Source organism: Anas platyrhynchos, chromosome 8, assembly GCF_047663525.1.
Source record: "Anas platyrhynchos isolate ZD024472 breed Pekin duck chromosome 8, IASCAAS_PekinDuck_T2T, whole genome shotgun sequence".
In the NCBI taxonomy this organism is placed as follows: domain Eukaryota; kingdom Metazoa; phylum Chordata; class Aves; order Anseriformes; family Anatidae; genus Anas; species Anas platyrhynchos.
Window position 1 is genome coordinate 13,439,021 of NC_092594.1, and position 12,165 is coordinate 13,451,185.

The window sequence follows — 12,165 nt, forward strand, 5'->3', positions numbered from 1 at the left end:
AACTTCTTACTTTCTCTTCTGTTATTTTCCAGCGTGTATTCTTTTTTTTTTTTTTGTCTTTGAACTTTTGCAAAATATCCCTTCCCAAATTATATATATTATATATGCATACATAATCTGATTTACTTTGTAGACATACAGACTCATTGGTCATACTGTTCTTGGTATGTTTTGGCACTAATTCAATAAAACATCCAGGGGACACCTTACGTATTCTGTGTGATCCGTGGAATGCGATCCTTTGCTATCACAGAAGCCAAAGAGTGATTTATTCATACAGACGTTGCCTGTACTGCCAGCTGATCAGTGAGGTGATCAGTGTTATTGCCTGCACTGGCGAAAGTCCCATGATTTCTTGGAAAGATGTGGTGCAGATGAAAGTTTTTTTTTTTTTTGGAAGAAACTGAAACAGGGTGAAAGAGCTCTCTTTTTGAGACATTTTTTTTCTGTCTTTATACAAATAATCTCTATTAGTAATTTAACATACAGACCATACTAGTGAGCTATGTGTTTTATGTCACTGTCATGAAATAAATAAGTAAAATATTATTTTTTTTCATTTCATTAAGGTTCTCCATAGATTGCCAGCAGAGGAGAGGCTGATGGGTGGCATGATGCATGTAAGTAATATGATGAGAACACATCTCACTGTTTTGGTGGTTTTATTTGATACATCACTGCAAATGCAAGCAGAGTGTTTAAAAGCAGAGGATTTTTTTTTTTTTTAAATAAGTTCCATCTCTTATCTAGAAATCCTTTTTTGAGGAAAATTGTCTTTAAGGAAGCCCTCCTTTTACCAAGCCTTTGCTTGCCGTTTTAAGATGGAGCTGGTTGTGGTGTCGCATTTCCATATGAGTGGATGGTCGAGGTTCCTGCCCCAGCACCATGCATGGGGCTCAGGGCGGAAAGCAGGCACACACCAGCCTTTGCTGTGCCAGCTGTGCATACACCAACACAATAATCTAAGATGTGATCTGACTATTTTTTCCTGCAGCTGTGTGAAGGAATTTTTTTTTTCCCAAGAAAAACTATGCATTACATATGTGTGAACTTCGTGAGTGAGGTGGGGGGCTGTAAAGCTAACAGAGGGTCACAGTGAAAATCACAACATTTGGGTGAAGTACTGGAAAAGTTATTTTACTAGGTGAAACTGGCTTTGCTAATTTACTCATTGAAGCCTCTTTTTTGTGTGCATGTGTAAGGGTGTGTTAGGTGGTAGACTGTGAAACCGCTTCTTGGGAATATTGACATAAGTAGGTAACTACAATCTTCTGTCCCTATTGAACACTTATTTCTGAGATAGTAAAAAAAAAAAAAAAAAAAAAAGACAAAAACAACAAACAAACAAACAAAACCACAAAAAAACAACCCAAATTCATATGATGTAAATAAGTTGAAAAAACACCAAACTTATCTTGAGAGCTTTCTGGCTATTGCTATGTTTTGGAGTAATACATTGTTCAAGATACGGCACTGCTATGATGAATTAAACTAATATATCATAAGAGTGCCATAGCTTTGATGATGTATTAAGGTAATATATCGTTAAGGTGCCATTGCTCTTATGATGCATTACTCAAAACATTACCAACTGGTTGGGTTAGTGCACAAGCATCTGTGTATATGAAGCAGAAGACAGCAAGTACTTCTATATCTGAAAGTGAAAGGTGAAACTTAAAAAAAAAAAAAAAAAGAAAGAAAAAGAAAAGGAAAAAAATATCTTGGCATGTGCAAAAACAAGCTAAGAAGATCTGAAAACTGGGGCTGGGTGGCACCACAACTGAGGTGGGAGCTATATGCTTGCAGAATCTCTGTTTGACAGATGCACAGAAAATTTGGTGAGGGGAGGAGAAACTGCCTTTAATAGAACAAATAGCAAGTTTTCATCCCCTTTCAAGGAGTAATGTGATACATTCTCTAATACATAAGCTCAGCACTTTCCTGAAATATGCTGGCATGATTCTTCGCGTGGTACTTTTTGCAACTTGCCTTACACCTTGTATTTTCTCATATTTTCTGGAAAAATGAGGCTGGACAAGATTTATGCAGATATAAAAGCTCTTTTACCTTGGATTATAATTAATATTATTTTGTTGTTGTTGCATGTGTCAGCCATTTCTTCAACATCTTAATTCTACAACACATTAAATACCAATGATGGTGATGAATAGTGATCTCGCTTGTTCCTTTCTAACTAAAAGGCTTCTTTAGGTGTGAAGTGTGCATTTATCCTTCTGATCTTTCTATTTGTTGCCTCCTGCAAATGCAGTGCAATTCAGTGGATGTTACGAATGTTATTGACTTGGATGTATGCCCTTGAATGGGCAGTACTCATTGCTTGTGTTTTATTGAAAATCCGTCTCACAAATGCTTTGGTCTTGCAATGACAAATTTAAATATTTATTTAAATATTGTGTTTAATTAATTAATGGTGTTTATTTTTGTTAATCTAATTTTTTAACTTAATTAATCTAATCTTTGCCACTCATAGGTCTGGGTGCAAGATTTTCCCAAGTATTGATTCTATTATTATTATTATTTACCACATTTAGAAACAGAATGTTACAGAGACAGCCTTAAAATACTATTCTTAGCTGAATCTATTAAGAGGGGCTTTCAAGAACATTTCTTGGTACTGAAAAACGATGTCTCAGGTATAAGTTGCTCTTCTGTTCTCTATGATGAGAATTATTAAGTATCCAGTATAAAAAGTTGCATTTCTCAGGTTGCACACCAAGAGAAATTTGCCAAGACTGTGTGCAACTGGACCCATTTTTTTACATCCCGCTGTCCTGACCACTAGATGGCATTGACATTGCTAAGGTAAGTGGGGAGGAGATGGACGGTGCTAAAACCTCCTCCCTTCAATGGCGCACCATCTTCCTTCCTGCCATTCAAAAAGCACAACCAGACAAGTAAATCCTCCAGTACCATGAGCCAAGGCTGTACCAAGTGCTGCATTTTGAGGAGTTCCTCACTGACAGCACAGTTGCTGCAGAAAGGTGACCCAGTCGTGTGGCAGATTGCACTTTGCAGATCATTTTCAATTGACTGTGCACAGGCAGAAAGCTGAGACTGCAGCCGCAGGAACCCCAGATATAAATTGGGGAAGGCACTGGCATTTGGACTTGCTAGTTACTGCATGCTATTGCAGTCACAGTGCTTAGTGGTTTACTTTTTTCTTTTTGGGTATTTTGCTAACAATCTCTATGAGAGTCATTGCTGTGGTTAACTTACGGTGATGTTACCTCTTTTGCTTACAACTACCAGAAATGATGAAGTTAGGTGGTATTCCAAGAGCATCTCACTATAAAAGGTATTACGGTTGGTGTTACCAAGCAGGGATGTTAAAAGGAGACCTGTGCATGCAGATTTGCATCTTTTTCAGGCCAACAGAAGTGTTTTGCAGCATGAAAGCTGGGGCTGGAAAGTCATGTTGCTGTCTTTTGATAACGCTGGTATAACCTTGGCTTTTTGTAAAATGTTACTCTTGTTTATTAAAAGCCTTACCAAAGAGCTTGAAGAAAATAATAGGAAGATAGGTACAATCTCAGGAAAAAAAATGAAGAAAGGTGTATTTAAGGTAGACTTTATTTGTTTTCCTTCCCTTGACATTTAGAATGTTTTAAAATTGGGGAGCCAGTGGTGCTCTCCAGTCTCAGGACTGGGATGGTGCTCTGGCTGGTACATGGGCCTCGTGACTCCCTCACTTAGACAGAATTTATATTTAGGTTTCTTAGTAGCAGAAAAGCAGGGCTGTTTGTATTTAGTTTGGGAAGCAATAGGTGTTCTAGTTGTGTAATACTGGGGGAGCATTTCATTTGGTGGAGGTCCCAGGAAAGGTTTTTACTGCTAGGTTTGGCACACTGTTACTGACACAGAAGCGTAAAGCGAGGGAGAAAAAAAATCAAGAATGACACCCAAACCCTTTTCTTCTAATGGTTTCTTCAGTCACTGTGGCTTCTGTCTTGGCTTTGATGGCAACTCAAGTAGTATGGCAAGTGGTAGCTGTGATAGGTCACAGGCAATTTGACAGTTTGGCATGTTTTGTGACAAGAAGCAGTTCCTAGACCTAGCAGATGTTGCCTTGCCGGTCTCTGATCGCTGCACACATGTTTGGGAGGGTCTGCTGCTGTGTGTGTGTCACTTCTGTTTCAGAGCTTGATGTTGACTGGTATCAAGTGACGCCCCTGGGACCCAGCCCACAGCCTGCATGACGTGGGAACTCGCCACCTCGGTGCCTGCCCTAGGCTGAGGAAAGGTTTGCTTCCACCGACTGATCCTGCTTTTTTTCTGGGATGGCTGTGGAAAAAAGGGCTGTGAAAGCCATTTGTGATATGGCAGGAGGAGATAAGAATTTACATGTAATAAATAGTGAATTGTTTAGGAAGCAGCGCTTGTGTTCCTCCAATATAGCAGTGTGTTTCATAGAAGTAGCTGTAGTCTTTGATTAGGGAATCATTTATAGGCTGCTATTAGAGATAATTATTTTAATGATGGTTTAATGACATGACACCAGACTTGAAGCAGATGGGTAAATGGATTCTTAGAAAACTGTATTTTGTGTTCTGTTGTTTTATTGTTATTATCTGGTGGTTGTGTTTTTTTTTTTTTTCTTTCTTTCTTTTTTTCTTTTCTTTTTCCTTCTGATTAAAATTAAGAAGGTAGCATAAGAATGAAAGCAGTAGATCCTGAAAAAACAAGAGGCCAGGTAGCTACTGAACCATTTCATTCAGGTAGTAGAAGAAAGAGATGGGAGCAGTGCTCTCTTATTTGACAATCTTTTATTAAGCAACAAACTTTTTCAAATGTGTGTTGTGATAGTAGGTAGATATTCAGCCAGGTCACAACTTTGTCATGCTGGTATTAAAAATCCAGCTTCCTGCACAATGGACAACATTTGATGCATTTTTTTTTAAGCTATCATACAGATATTATCAGTGATATTATTAGAAGGCAGTACATCCCTGTTGCAGACATGCATGCCACGTCTCAATCTCTGTGTCCTGAACACAAAAACACTTGCTGCTAAGGAAAGGTGATAGAAAAATTTGAAGAAATGGCTTGCAATTGCATGTTTCCTTTTCACTCTTAATGATCTATGTGCGGCATCAACCAGAGCTGGAGCGTGAGCTCACTGTGCTGCATGTTTGAAATCCACTGGTTTTTAAATAAATAGTTTGGAGCTGTAAGAGCCATGCTTTGCTGGTATATGCTCAGCTAAATTGCACACCACCAGTCACAGGTCAGTGCTCTTCATGCTGGTACGTTTGAATTGTCAGGTGTCGCCTCTGAAACTCAGCTTCCTCTCCGAGGAAGCCATGAAAGCAAAGGACACGCGATCCCCTCCGTGGGGATCATGTAGTTTGCCCGTCACCCACAGCTCAGTTCCTCAGGCAACCTTCAGCAGAGTCAGAGAAGAAAGAGGACTCCTACTTACCTGTAGCTGAACTGAGCTAGGAGGTCTGGAGCAGTTTTGAGTCTCCTTTTATTTATCAGTCTCCTTTCTCCAAGGAAAGTTGGAAGTTATGTTCCAGGGCTCTGTCTCTTTTCCTACAGCTGGCTTTACTTACCACATTGTGAACACATCTGCTTTCATACTGTAAGACAGTAAGTGGCCTTTCACCCTGGTTTCACAGGCTTGCTGTTCCCAAAGACCCAGCTGAGATGTTTGTGTGGTGACTTCCTTCCTACCTGTGGCTCCAGGCAGCAGCTCCGGGGCTGTGCCAACCGGCTGGAAGGGACAGCCCGGTGGTGTCCCCGAGGGGATGCCTCAGGGCAGGGGAGGTGGCAAAGCAGGAAGAGGCTGGTGGCCTCTGGGCCTGCTTGCTTTTACCTTTTTGTAACTCTGACAGCGGCAGCATGTAGTCTCCTTGAAAATGTCTGAAGTTATGTGCATTACTGGAACCTGCCCTGTGTCCCTCTTTAAAAAGAGAGGCTGGTCTTAGAAATCAGAAGGGCTCATTTTTTTCTCTATTAGCTTCACAAGGAGATCCTTATAACTATAACCACTGACCCAATGAGCCAAGTACCTCCATCAAATGTTTCCCTTAATGATGTCTTTTATTACAGTTCAGCGACCCAATAGACTGAGTATCCGCATGGTGGGCTAAGTGCCTCCCAGAGCTCAGCAGTAAAACTTCCTGCGCATCATGTGCTGCGAAAATGTTCTCCCCTGACTCAAGTAGGCTTTTTTTTTTTTTTTTTTTTTTTTTTAGCATAGCATAGAAGAAATTAAGCAGTAGCAAAACAAATTAGCTCTGTTGCCACTATTCTCCTATCTTTAATAATCAAAGATCATTGTGCTCAAGAGCTTTTGACAGTGTGAATGAAATAAGAATTTTGTGTCTTTCAGTCAGAACTTTGATTCACTGGTGAGAACACCTTTCTCTGGGACCCCTGTTGTTCCCTCTGCATATCCTGTGGTTTGTCTTGTTTTGCTGAGCATTTTCCTTGCTGGGCTCTTGTCCCTCTGCTCTCTCCCCGTGGTCTGTGTGTCACACATACCTCTCAAACAGTCTTAGTTTAGAAATTACCATGCTAGGGTAACCCACTGATTTCTGGGGGAAAAATCTGACTTACAGGCTTCTTTTTTTTTTTTTTTTACAGCAATAGTGACATCTAAATAAGCGAAGTGAAAAGCAAACTTTTTTTTCTTTTTACTTTTCACATTATATTACTCAGCTGTTATCTATTTATAATGATTAATGAAGTTTGTAACAAAAGTAGAGCAGACACACTACAATGAGTAACTGAGTATTTCAGAGCCAGTATCTCCCTGAACACATCTCAATGCTCACAAGTTCAACAGGCAAATGCAGAATGAGACCCATTTCTAAAAGTAGGTGTGGAGTTTTAGGTTTGGAGAAGAATGAATGTTTTCTTAAACGCAGTTCTACCTGGGCTTTTTTCTTTCCTTTTTGAATGACTCCATGCAGTCTTTCTCACTCCTAGCTCTTGCAGAAAAATATACTTGGACTGATGATTTCATGGAGTTTGCATTCTGTGGTGTGTTAGAGTGACTGGAAACCAGATTAACTATGTTATGTGAATAGCTATGGAAATGAGCTCATAGAATAAAGTGACCAATAAATAGAATAAACCAACCTTAGCCATTTTTGGCTTCTCTTATTGTGCTAATTGGCAAAAATTACTTTGATTGCATTTGTATTGTGGCTTTGCATAGCTTCTCATTAAGCCTCATCTTCTAATTTTTCCGTTCTCACTTGCCTGTGCGCTGGGTGTGTAACCACCTCGTAGTTAGGGGAGGAAGGCTTCCGGCAGCAATGTCTCGGTTGTATCCATTGCATACGTGCCACGTAAATTCTGCTCACGAACCAGCCAGACTGGGACACAGAAGTTGTTTGGTGGTTTCTGAGTTACTCAGTGCCTACGGGAATGAGGTGTGACCAAGATCTAAAACTGCAGACTGTTTCTGGGGAAGTTCAGATCCTTATGGTCAGTTTTTCAATACAAGCTCAGATTCTTGGAAAAGGCTCCACTTAGCTTTGTGTTAATAAAAGACACGTATTTGGAAATAGGAATTCGCAGAATATAAAAAAAAATAATCTTTGAAGACTGTTCTGGCTGCAATTGGTGCATTTTGTCTTGGGTGGAGAATTTGAAAGGTTTATTTCGAGAATATACTCTCTGAAGGGCAGGAACTGTTACTCATCTGTGTTTGGAAAGCAGCACCAACACAATCTGGATAACAATAATACTACAGAAGGCTGAAAGAACAATTAAAGAGTGGAAATAATGACCTAAAGGAGGAACACTTAACTTAGCATGCCGACAAATGCACATCGTGCACATCGTGCATTTGGGGAAGTCAGAGCGGAGAGAGACTGAAAGAGTTGTTGGAGAGGCTCATACTGTCAGAAGGAACGTGTTGCAGCCCCTGCTTATATTTGATTGAAATGTAGTGCTCTTGAGGTGGCCAGTGACCTCCAGTAACATTTCACATCCTGACAGTATTTATCAACTAGTTCTTGTGTTTGTTACCAGTTTAAAATGTTATTGTGACAAATAATCACATTTTCGGAACTGCGTAGGATGTGGGTCAGCCTAGGCTGTGTGTTACAGATGGGAAAATCAAGGCAGCGCATCCTGGGAATTTGCCAGAATTGCAGGAGGAGTCTGTGTCTGAAGAGAGTGAGGGAGCCCAGGGCTGGCTGCTCTGAATCTCTGGGTGGCATCATTCTTATCAGCTCTGCTACAAACCCAAGCCTCACATACCTCAGGACCAGCAGACCTATAGAAATAGTACATTTTTTGTAGTATACGTTTTTTATTTCTTGAAAAAGATAAAGTGTCGGGTTGATAAATTTTGCTCTCTCATCTCTGTTCTGGAATACGTGCGTACATACATTTATGTTCTAAAATAATTCTTTAAACTACAAATTATTGTTTTCTTCTTGGCTACCTTAGTTTGTATTGTATTAGTTATGGCTTTCATGACAAGACATTAGAACAAAGCAGAGCAACTACAAAGTAACTACCAGGAAGAAAGCAGAGTTTTTCTAGTGTCCTTGGCCTCAATTTTGTCACCCTAAAGTGATCACTTCCCTTCTGGAACTTTTTACATGTTTTGTGTATATTATTTCTTTGTGTTGTTGTTCACATGAAATCAACTTCCAAACAGTGCCAAAATGTAAATATGACAAGTTAGGTGAGAGGTAAGTCAGGGTGAAGCTATGACATCACTAGGGTGATCCTTTAACAAATCAATTACAATCTAAATATTAGAAAAATATGTTGGTAACATACTCCCATTTTCTTCACAACTCCCAAACTCAATAAATGAACAACGATTCTGTGTTATTAATTACTTCCAAGTATATACAAATGCGGGAATATAGTTCTAGAGCAGCTGGTGGTCTCACAAAATCTTCCTTCTGCTTCTGTTCCCAGGCTGGCACCCATGACACCAGCGTGCTGCATCACCACTTGGGCAGCGGTCAGGCTGTGCCGCCTTCGCCCACAGCATCTCGGCCAGCGCCTCTGTTGCCTGCTTGCAGTTGTTTCTCCTTCTTGAACAAAACATTGCCAAGACGCTGTTGATGCTGCTCAGCCAGATTTCCTCAGGGCTCTGGCACACCAGGTGAGGAACCAGCCAGCTTTTCTGACGAGAAAAGCTGTCTTAGGTCTGTCACCCTGGAAAGTACAGCGCTTTTTTGTTTAGTTTTATTTTTTCCCTGCAGGATGCTCAAGGGGTAAGGTTATGCCAAAGTTGGATATATAAACAAAGAAAAAAAAGGAAAAACGTTGTTCCCTTTACTCTTCTTGGCAAAGGTAGTTTCTTGGTTATGTTGAATATTGCTACATGTGTTGTTGGAGAAAAGAAAAAAAAAAAAGACTGTCTTAAAATAATTTAATTCTAGCCCCGATAGTGCTCCTCTGTTTTGATTCCACTGCTAATATTTTAGTGCCGTTCTTGAACTAAAATTCTTGTATGTTTCCTATTTTCTTTCTGAAAACAATGTTTGGTAAGAACTGTTGATTTTTTAGGTCCGTAAAGCTGGTCATTGTAAGCCAAGACATAGCAGGCTGACTGGTGACCTTGTCTTGCTTTTGGCTGGGCTTTCTTTAGCCTGGTGTGACCAGGTTCAGCAGTTGTTTTCCTGTTTTGACATTTTTGGTCACTGTGCTGCTTCTAAATATGCAGACACTTACTGCTGAGTCCTTGACACTCCCCTTTTTACTCCTCCCTCCCACCCCCTGAAAAAATATAGGTGACTTCTGAAAATACGAATGCATTGGGTAAAGTTGGCTTGTGAGTTCTGTTTGTGGTACAAAGAGAAGGAAAATTAAATGAGTGAATCTGAGCAGTAAAGAAAAAGTGGAAAGGTACTAAGAGCTTATGTGAAGAATAAGGGTGTCATGACTGGGAGGGTAAGTTGGGTTTTGAGTAAGGTAAATGAGCAGAGGAGGGAGACTAGCACAGCGAAACAAAAATCCTGAAACGCGTCCATCTCTACCTTGTCGGGGTCAGTGCCTGTCTCAGCTTCAGTGGCTGAAGTTCTGTTTCCAAAGACATGCAAGGCCTGGTGGAGGTTTGCAGCTGCAAATCCAAGTGCTGTGGAACTCACGGGCAGGTCTTCTATAGGAGTATGACTTTGCTGTAGAATATTTTAACTGAATTTGTGAAGTAAAAAAAACATTTTTTAAATAAAAATGTACTCCAATAATAAGCTCCAGTTTTCACAGCAGGAGTTGAATGAATTAATTATACATTTAATTAATTATTCCATGCCTTTTTAAATCTGAAATTTATATAAATTGTAAAATAAAACCACATTTATTAAATGAAAATTAGAAACAATATCACTTACCGTGGCAGGTCTGTAAAATACATATAAAATACATAAATGATAATTTATTCAGACCCTGTTAATACTTCAAAGCAATTATAAAAATCCAGCATATTTTATTTATTTTTTTCCCTTTAGATTAAAAGTGAATCTAGATTAAATATTTATGAAACATAAATATCATGTCTGTTCCACATTTGTGCTTCCTTTTTACTACATTTTCTTTTGGAGGTATGCTTCCCCCCCAGTCTCTTTTATACTTAAGGACTGATCATAATAGGCACCCACAGTACTCGGTATTTCTTACTGCGGAATTCAAACACAATCCTCTAAACCTTGTAACATAAAGCTGGAACGTGCCTCTGTGCTGTAGGAAGCAGTGCGCTTTGGTGAACGTCCCTTCTTTGATCCATTTAGGTCTAGATCAGATTGGGAAGAGCATCGCAGCTGTGATGATGTAGGGCAGGATATGAATCCATGCCATCATACTGCTCGGAAAGGCCGACCTCTCTCTTGTATGATTCTGTGCCACTGTGCTTCTGTGTACACGAGTGGAAAGACAGCACTGTGAAGCTGGACTCGAGCTGCATGGATGGCTGAAGCCTGCTGTCCCCCTGGGGAGCAGTGCCTCACAAAATGTCCCGTGTAGGAATCAGAGGACTGGATTTTTGAGTGTGCTTGAGGAATTCCCATAGGTGGCACATGTGCATGTCTGTAGGCGTGCCAGCAGCTACTGAATGGCCTTCAGCAGTTTCTGTTGTACATACAGTGACTTGTTCAGGGTTCTTACTGCAAACACACTTTATTCCCTCTGCTGCAGAGTCCCTGTTTTACTATATAATTGCAACTGACAGGCTGCAGTGGTAGTCTCCAGCAAACATTCAGCAGCAGCAGTGACTGACAGAAACGCTGCGCAAGGGGGCTCCTGCTCGGTGAAGGTTTTGGTTGAGGGTACTGCACTTGGTGCTACAACGGGGCACGCTCCCAGCTTCATGTAGCTGCAGCTGCACGTGGTAAACAGCTGGTGGTGGGGGAAGCGTCCCTGCATCCTGCACCTCAAACTGAGAAGTATTTCCCCATTTTACAGTGAATTTACTGATCCTGAAGCACAGCAAAAGCAAGATGTGAGAGGAAGACATGGTGACTCTGCTCTTTGTTTCAGCCTGTGTTTTCAAACCTGAAGTCTGTACTGATGTAGGGCTCCAGTGACCTGAGCAGGGTGCTACAGCTTGAGCCATCGTTAACTAACACAGCCACCATCAGGAGTCTGCATTCCACCAACATTTTGCTTTACTTTGAATCTGAATTATCCTCCTGGGTGTGCACCGAACATAGATAGCAGGAGCTGCCATAAGCCTGGTAGTTAATCTAGGACTAAAGGAAGTTACAGTGGTTTCAGGAAATAGGGGTGACGACCTTCTTGGAGCAATGGCAAAAACTCACCTACTGGTGCAAGTCCAAGCTTGCATGCCAGACTCCAATAATTTGAGAGGGTTTTGCCCTGCAAAGGAGAAAAAATAAGAGGTTTGGAAAATGTTTAATGGAGGGAAGCCTTGTCTTGTCCCATTGATGTGGGCTGGACCAGGCTATAACAAATACATGAAGTAGCTTCCAGCAATGCCCTCTTCAGCTTAGGTCTGCTGACATCGGGGTAGGAATGTCTGTCTGCTCCAGCTGAGGGTCAGGCCCTCTTCTGCCTTTATCATTTAGAAAGTTTTTTCATATTGTTGGCAAACTGCCCTTAGAAGATGAATCTTTCCTCAAAAGGCTTATATGCAACTGAGACTGCTGGACCTGCACAGAAATATTTGGGCTCATGCCAGCATCACAGGGTTATATAGCTGTGAGATCT

At 40.7% G+C, this 12,165-nt stretch overlaps 1 long non-coding RNA gene across 3 annotated transcripts in view; it reads left to right on the top strand.

Annotated features, from left to right (window-relative positions):
- Positions 1-12,165, top strand: part of LOC110354076 (uncharacterized) — a 125,871-nt gene that overhangs the window by 47,150 nt on the left and 66,556 nt on the right. For all 3 annotated transcript variants that reach the window (XR_011811142.1, XR_011811143.1, XR_011811144.1), the window contains 2 exons: positions 570-620; positions 8,914-9,103. This is a non-coding gene — a long non-coding RNA (uncharacterized lncRNA). The remainder of the gene's footprint in view (positions 1-569; positions 621-8,913; positions 9,104-12,165) is intronic.